This window comes from Bubalus bubalis, chromosome 11, assembly GCF_019923935.1.
Source record: "Bubalus bubalis isolate 160015118507 breed Murrah chromosome 11, NDDB_SH_1, whole genome shotgun sequence".
Lineage (NCBI taxonomy): Eukaryota > Metazoa > Chordata > Mammalia > Artiodactyla > Bovidae > Bubalus > Bubalus bubalis.
The window spans coordinates 45,024,853-45,032,339 of NC_059167.1; the positions used below are offsets into that span (position 1 = coordinate 45,024,853).

General features: G+C 44.6%; 1 long non-coding RNA gene across 1 annotated transcript; it reads right to left on the reverse strand.

The window, feature by feature from the left end:
* Positions 1 to 296: 296 nt before the first annotated feature.
* Positions 297 to 6,812, reverse strand: LOC123464678. The gene is made up of 2 exons (XR_006639730.1): positions 6,342 to 6,812; positions 297 to 999 (listed from the first exon to the last, which is right to left on the reverse strand). It is a non-coding gene; the product is annotated as an uncharacterized LOC123464678 (long non-coding RNA).
* Between the last annotated feature and the right edge of the window lie 675 nt (positions 6,813 to 7,487).

Sequence of the window (7,487 nt, forward strand, 5' to 3'; positions counted from 1 at the left end):
TTTACTGGATCAATTAGCTTGATTGGGCTCAAGAGGAAATGTATTATCATGAAAGGTTAACTCTCAGGTAATCGTTTAATGAGGTGGTTCTCAACTCTGGCTGTGCAACTCTGTTTGCATGGTAGAATTTTCTAGAACCTGTTCAAGCTGTGCCCCACACAAGTCAATCAAATTGAGATTCCAGAGCTGGCAAAGGCATCCATAGGTTTAAAAGTACTTGAGGTGATTCTGATGTATATCAAGACTGAGACCCACAGGTCTAACAACAAACTGAGGAACATATTTTAAAATTTACCTGCTTCCCTTTATTTTATTTTTAAAAACAATTTATTCATTTATTTTGTCTGCACTGGGTCGTTGTTTCTGTGCAAGGGCTTTCTCTAGCAGTGACGTGCCAGGGCTACTCTTCGCTGTGGTTTGCTGGCTTCTCGTTGCGGTGGCTTCTCTTGTTGTGGAGCACAGGCTTTAGGGTACATGGGCTTTCATGGTTGCAGCTCGTGGGCTCACTAGTTTTAGATCCCGGGTTCAGTTACTCTGCAGCGTGTGGAATCTTCCTGGATCAGGGATTGAATCCATGTCCGCTGCATTGGCAGGCAGATTCTTATCCAGTGTACCACCATGGAAGTCCTACCCTAATTCCTTTAAATAAAGCTCATAGGATACTTAAATAGTGACACAGAAAATAATGAAGAGTTTGACCCTGTTCCCAGGAGAGTAGGTGATGTGAAGATCTAAGTGAAGGCTGACATGCTGGCCCAGCATGGAGGCAGCTTTGGACCAGGGTATATAGGGCTGTATGGAGAAGTCAAGGTCAGTGTCACCACGATCCTAACATCAGGAGAGCAGTGGCCATGGTTTCAACACAGGATAAGGGTGCAGGGTTCAGATCACAGATTTCTTAACTTTATCCTTTCTTTTTGCATTTTCAGCTCCTGAAAGCCAGATACTGAGAGGTTTCCTCTTCATCAGGTGATTAGAGCACAAGGTAGCCAGTGACCTCTGAAAACAGAAACACATAAAATCAAGCTCTCAAAATGCTTACATTTTGCAAACCGATACGTGCAAACCGATGATCTCTTTATGATCCTGTACCTCCCTTTGGGCTACCAGACTGTCTTTTATTAGTCTTGAGGCAAGATGACTTCATGATTCATTAGGTCTGAATCTTATTTTTTTAAATATGTTTTATGGATAAGCATTAGATGAGCAGAAATGTCTTCCCCACTTGGCATTCTTCATAAATTGAATGCAGAAAACACTTGGAGGCAAGACTGTGCCAGGAGATCCAGGACTCTATCAGGAAATCAAAAGTCACTATCATTATAATCCAAGTCAAGAGGAATGGGCTCATTGTGTCTTCAGTTCAGTTCAGTTCAGTTCAGTCGCTCAGTCGTGTCTGACTCTTTGCGACCCCATGAATCGTAGCACGCCAGGCCTCCCTGTATATCACAAACTCCCGGAGTTCACTCAGACTTCATGTCCATCGAGTCAGTGATGCCATCCAGCCATCTCATCCTCTGTCGTCCCCTTCTCCTTCTGCCCCCAATCCCTCCCAGCATCAGAGTCTTTTCCAATTGTATCTTACCTCTTAGGATATAATTTCGGCAGTTATGGGGTCTCTTTACCTGAGGCCTAGGGCAGAAACTGGCTTGTAAGCAAAATGGGGAGTCCCACTCCCTGAAACACGACCTATCCCCCATCTCTGCCCTTGTCTCTAGGCTTTGCTAGATCTCTCTGAGGCTGGCTCTGGGATCAGGAATGCAGTTATAACAGTAATGGATTTTTTTTTTTTTGGCTTTGCCCCTTGGCATGTGGGATCTTAGGTCCCTGACTAGGAATGGAACCTGCACCCTCTGCAGTGGAAGCCCGGAGTCTTAACCATTGGACTGCCAGGGAGGTCCTATAATAAAAGTGTTCAAGTGCTTTGTGCATATAATCATCTCTGGAGTGTTTAAGAGTTTTGTTGTTGTTTAGCCACTAAGTCGTGTCGGACTCTTTTGTGACCTCATAGACTGTAGCCCACCAGGCTCCTCTGTCCACTGGGATTTCCCAGGCAAGAATACTGGAGTGGGTTGCCATTTCCTCCTACAGGGGATCTTCCCGACCCAGGGATGAACCCACATCTCCTGCATTGCAGGTGGGTTCTTCACCACTGAGCCACCAGGGAAGGATTTAAGGTAATTACAAAAAGAGTCAAAATTCAAAGTGGAAGGCTCAAGTTTGGGACAGGGCTAGGTTAAATATCCAGGCAAAAGGAACTCCAGAGAAGAAGCCAGGAGGGCTGCTGCGAGGCGGCAGAAGGTGGAGGTGATGCTGGTACCAAGTAGCACCCCTGTTCATGGCTTCTCTTTCCGCTTTCATTCAACCTTCCCATCCCAGCTCATCTCTGCTGCTTGGCCCATCATCCTCTTCCTGGGAAAAACACAGGGGCTAGGGAGGGCCTGCGGTGCTTCAGCGTTAGCACACACCTCTGGCCTGACGTTTATGGCTGTCTCAGGGGGTAGTGGGAAGCACCAGGCATCACTCCAGTGCTGAGGTCCACAGGCAGCCAACTAGGAAGAGGAGTGCACTTGGGTCACGGGCAAAGCGCTTGTGTGAAGAGGCACGCTCTCAGCCACCGATTTGCAGAGCCTCGGGTCTCCGTTCAGTTCAGTCGCTGAGTCATGTCTGACTCTTTGTGATCCCGTGGACTGCAGCACGTCAGGCCTCCCTGTCCATCACCAACTCCTGGAGTTTACTCAAACTCATGTACATTGAGTTGGTGATACCATCCGACCATCTCATCCTCTGTCATGCCCTTCTCCTCCCGCCTTCAATCTTTCCCAGCATCAGGGTCTTTTCAAATGAGTCAGCTCTTTGCATCAGGTGGCCAAAGTATTGGAGTTTCAGCTTCAGCATCAGACCTTCCGATGAATATTCAGGACTGATTTCCTTTAGGACAGATAGGTTGGGTCTCCTTGCAGTCCAAGGGACTCTCAAGAGCCTTTTCCAACACCACAGTTCAAAAGCATCGATTCTTTGATGCTCAGCTTTCTTTATAGCCCAACTCTCATATCCATACATGACTACTGGAGAAACCATAACTTTGACTATGTTAGGTAGTTAGAATAGGAAACAGGAGTCCAGAATGGCGGTGGCTAAAAGACAAGGAAGGGAAAAGCCTGTGAAAATAGAACAAAGGAAGGTCCGAGGACCAGAGTGAGGACCTCAGGTAGAACAAACAGCACTCCTGGCTAGCCCAGTTTACAAAGGGCAGGCCCAGGGGGAGAAAAAAAAAAAACATATAAAAAGAGGAGCCAAAGGGCAGGGGCTCCTCTCTTCTCTTCGCCTCTTAGGGTTGGCATGCCCTCACTCCTCGAGGATGTTTTTTCCTGCTATTTTCTAAATAAAATTGAGCTATAACACGGAGCTGTAACACTGATCTAAGAGCTATAACACGGTCTGTTCGAGACCTGAGAGCTATAACATGGTCTGTCTGAGAGCTATGACATGCTGAGGGCTCTAATGTCCGTCGCTTCAAATTTTTGTTGAGATGAAGACAAAACCGAGGATACACTCGCCTGACAACTAGACGTACCTTTGTTGACAAAGTAATATCTCTGCTTTTTAATATGCTGCCTAGGTTGGTCATAGCTTTTCTTCCAAGGAGCAAACGTCTTTTAATTTCATGGCTGCAGTCACCATCTGCAGTGATTTTGGAGCCCAAAAACATAAAGTCAGCCACTGTTTCCATTGTTTCCCCATCTATTTGCCATGAAGTGATAGGACTGGATGCCATGATCTTAGTTTTCTGAATGTTGAGTGTTAAGCCAACTTTTTCACTCTCATCAAGAGACTCTTTAGTTCTTCCTCACTTTCTGCCATAAGGGTGGTCTTATCTGCAAATTGAATGTGTCATCTGCATATTTGAGTTTAAGGCAAAATTGTTGTGGGAGGAAGCCTTAAAAATAGCTGAGAAAAGAAGAGAAGTGAAAGGCAAAGGAGAAAAGGAAAGATATACCCATTTGAGTGCAGAGTTCCAAAGAATAGCAAGGAGAGATAAGAAAGCCTTCCTAAGTGATCAAAGCAAAGAAATAGAGGAAAACAATAGAATGGGAAAGACTAGAGATCTCTTCAAGAAAAGTAGAGATACTAAGGGAACATTTCATGCAAAGATGGGCACAATAAAGGACAGAAATGGTATGGACCTAACAGAGGCAGAAGATATTAAGAAGAGTGCCAAGAATACATAGAAGAACTGTACAAAAAAGATCTTCATGACCCAGATAACCACGATGGTATGATCACTCACCTAGAGCCAGACATCCTGGAATGCAAAGTCAAGTGGGCCTTAGGAAGCATCACAACGAACAAAGCTAGTGGAGGTGATGGAATTCCAGTTGAGCTATTTCAAATCCTAAAAGATGATGGGAATACCAGACCACCTGACCTGCCTCTTGAGAAATCAGGTCAGGAAACAACAGTTAGAACTGGATATGGAACAAAAGACTGGTTCCATATAGGAAAAGGAGTATGTCAAGGCTGTATATTGTCACCCTGCTTATTTAACTTATATGCAGAGTACATCATGAAAAACGCTGGGCTGGATGAAGCACAAACTGGAAGCAAGATTGCCGGGAGAAATATCAATAACCTCAGATACACAGATCATACCACCCTTATGGCAGAAAGTGAAGAAGAATTAAAAGAGCCCCTTGATGAAAGTGAAAGAGGAGAGTGAAAAAGTTGGCTTAAAACTCAACATTCAGAAAACTAAAATCACGGCATCTGGTCCCATTACTTCATGGCAAATAGATGGGGAGACAATGGAAACAGTGGCTGACTTTATTTTTTTGGTCTCCAAAAACTGCAGATGGTGATTGCAGCCATGAAATTAAGAGATTTGCTCCTTGGAAGAAAATCTATGACCAACCTAGACAGAATATTAAAAAGCAGAGACATTACTTTGCCAACAAAGGTCCGTCTAGTCAAGGCTATGGTTTTTCCAGTAGTCATGTATGGATGTGAGAGTTGGACTATAAAGAAAGCTGAGCACTGAAGAATTGATGCTTTTGAACTGTGGTGTTGGAGAAGGCTCTTGAGAGACCCTTGGACTGCAAGGAGATCCAACCAGTCCATCCTAAAGGAAATCAGTTCTGAATATTCATTGGAAGGACTGATGTTGAAGCTGAAACTCCAATACTTTGGCCACCTGATGCAAAGAACTGACTCACTGGAAAAGACCCTGAGCTGGGAAAGATTGAAGGCGGGAGGAGAAGGGGACGACAGAGAATGAGATGGTTGGATGGCATCACTGACTCAATGGACATGAGTTTGAGTAAACTCCGGGAGTTGGTGAGGGACAGAGAAGCCTGGCGTGCTGCAGTCCATGGGATAACAAAGAGTTGGACTTGACAGAGCGACTGAACTGAACTGAAAAGATGATGCCATGAAAGTGCTGCACTCAATATGTCAGCAAATTTGGAAAACTCAGCAGTGGCCACAGGCCTGGAAAAGGTCAGTTTTCATTCCAATCCCAAAGAAAGGCAATGCCAAAGAATGCTCAAACTACTGCACAATTGCACTCATCTCACAGGCTAGCAAAGTAATGCTCAAAATTCTCCAAGCCAGGCTTCAACAGTACGTGAATTAGATCTCCATAGGAGCTCAGAAAATTCGAGAGCCTTGCCGAGGTAGACGCTGTCTGGATCCCTGTGTTCAAGTTCAGGGTCCCTCATTAAACTGGTGACCAGAATTGGAGAGGTGTAGCAGTAAGTCATCGGAGAAGGCAATGGAACCCCACTCCAGTACTCTTGCCTGGAAAATCCCATGGATGGAGGAGCCTGGTAGGCTGCAATCCATGGGGTCGCTAAGAGTCAGCCACAACTGAGCGACTTCACTTTCACTTTTCACTTTCATGCACTGGAGAAGGAAATGGCAACCCACTCCAGTGTTCTTGCCTGGAGAATCCCAGGGACAGAGGAGCCTAATGGGCTGCTATCTATGGGGTCGCACAGAGTCGGACACGACTGAAGCGACTTAGCAGCAGCAGCAGCAGCAAGTCATAAACCTATCCCCAAGAGCGTGCCTAACAAAGGGGCACAGCAGTGCCTTGTTTCAGGGTTTTTATTGTGTTCACCTGCGTTTTCAATTCCTTTGAATTTTAAACAATATTAGAAGAGGTTGGGCTGAGAAATGTAAAATGACACACTTCATTATCTTCTTGAGCAGAATTTGTAATGACAGCTGAGTGGCAGACAAAGCAGGATGGAGGCCACGGGGCAAAAGTGGCCAAGTGTGGTGGGGGAAACACCTTTGACTTTGTGCAGGGCAGAGAGAGGAGTCAGTGGCTGATCTCCTACCTTGTCTAGGAGAGGTGCCCTGTCCATCAGTCAGTTTTGGGGCTGGTACGTCAGGATGGGTGGCCATGTGGCACTGGAAACGTGAAGGGGTAGGGGGCACAAGTCATGAGTCCTCTTTGCATTTTAAAGGCACAAGATGTATTTTTTCTCAGGTTGTGCCCAGGCAGCTCTTTCCTTTCCCCCTTTGAAACCCTGAGGTTGGAAAGTTGAAGAAGCTGAAACTCTCCTGTGCTGCTAATGGGCATGTTAAATAGAACAATTGCTCTGGGAAACAGTTTGGCATTTCCCCAGGATGTTAAACCTAAAACTACCTTATGACCCAGTAACTGAACGCCAAGGAATATACCTTGAAAGTATATGTCCACACAAACACCTTAGAAAAGAATGTTCATAGCAGCATTATTCATGATAACCAAGAACAGCAAACAACCCAGATGTCCATCAACAGATGAATGGATAAACAAAGTGGATACAGCCATACAATGAAGTATTACTCAGCCATAAATAGAAATGAAATACTGACATATGCTAGAACATGGATAAACCTTGAAAATATAATTCTGAATGCAAGAAGTCAGACTCTAAAGGCCACTTGTTGTATAATTCCATTTATATGAAATGACCAGCCAGAATAGGCAAAGCCAGAGATGGAAAGTACATTACTGGTGGTGAGAGGTTGGGGAAGGGAAAATTGGGAGTGACTGCTTAATGAATGTGGGGTTTCCTTTATAGGAGCTGGAAATGTCTGGAATTAGATAATGACAATGGTTGCATAACATTGTAAATACACTAAATTGTACAATTTACAATGGTTAAAATGGTGAATTTTATGTAAAAATTGCAAAAATTAGTGGAAGGCCCAGGAAATTTATCTCAGTAATGTTTCTCATTTCCAAGAAATTTATCCCAGGAAGATTGTTAAAAGGCTTCCAAATCTGAGGCACTGACGTTGTATTCTAGTTTCTTCTTTGCTTCTGCTCCCTTGGAAATTTTCTTTCTGCCATGTTGTTGCTTCTGCTGTGCAGTTGGAGTTCTCTTTTGTGAACCTTGGGGGTTAATGGTTACTGATGCTGGTCTAAATCTCATCTAATTCTTCCTACTGATTAGAATCACTTGCGAATGCTGCAGTTGGTGTGTAGACCAACC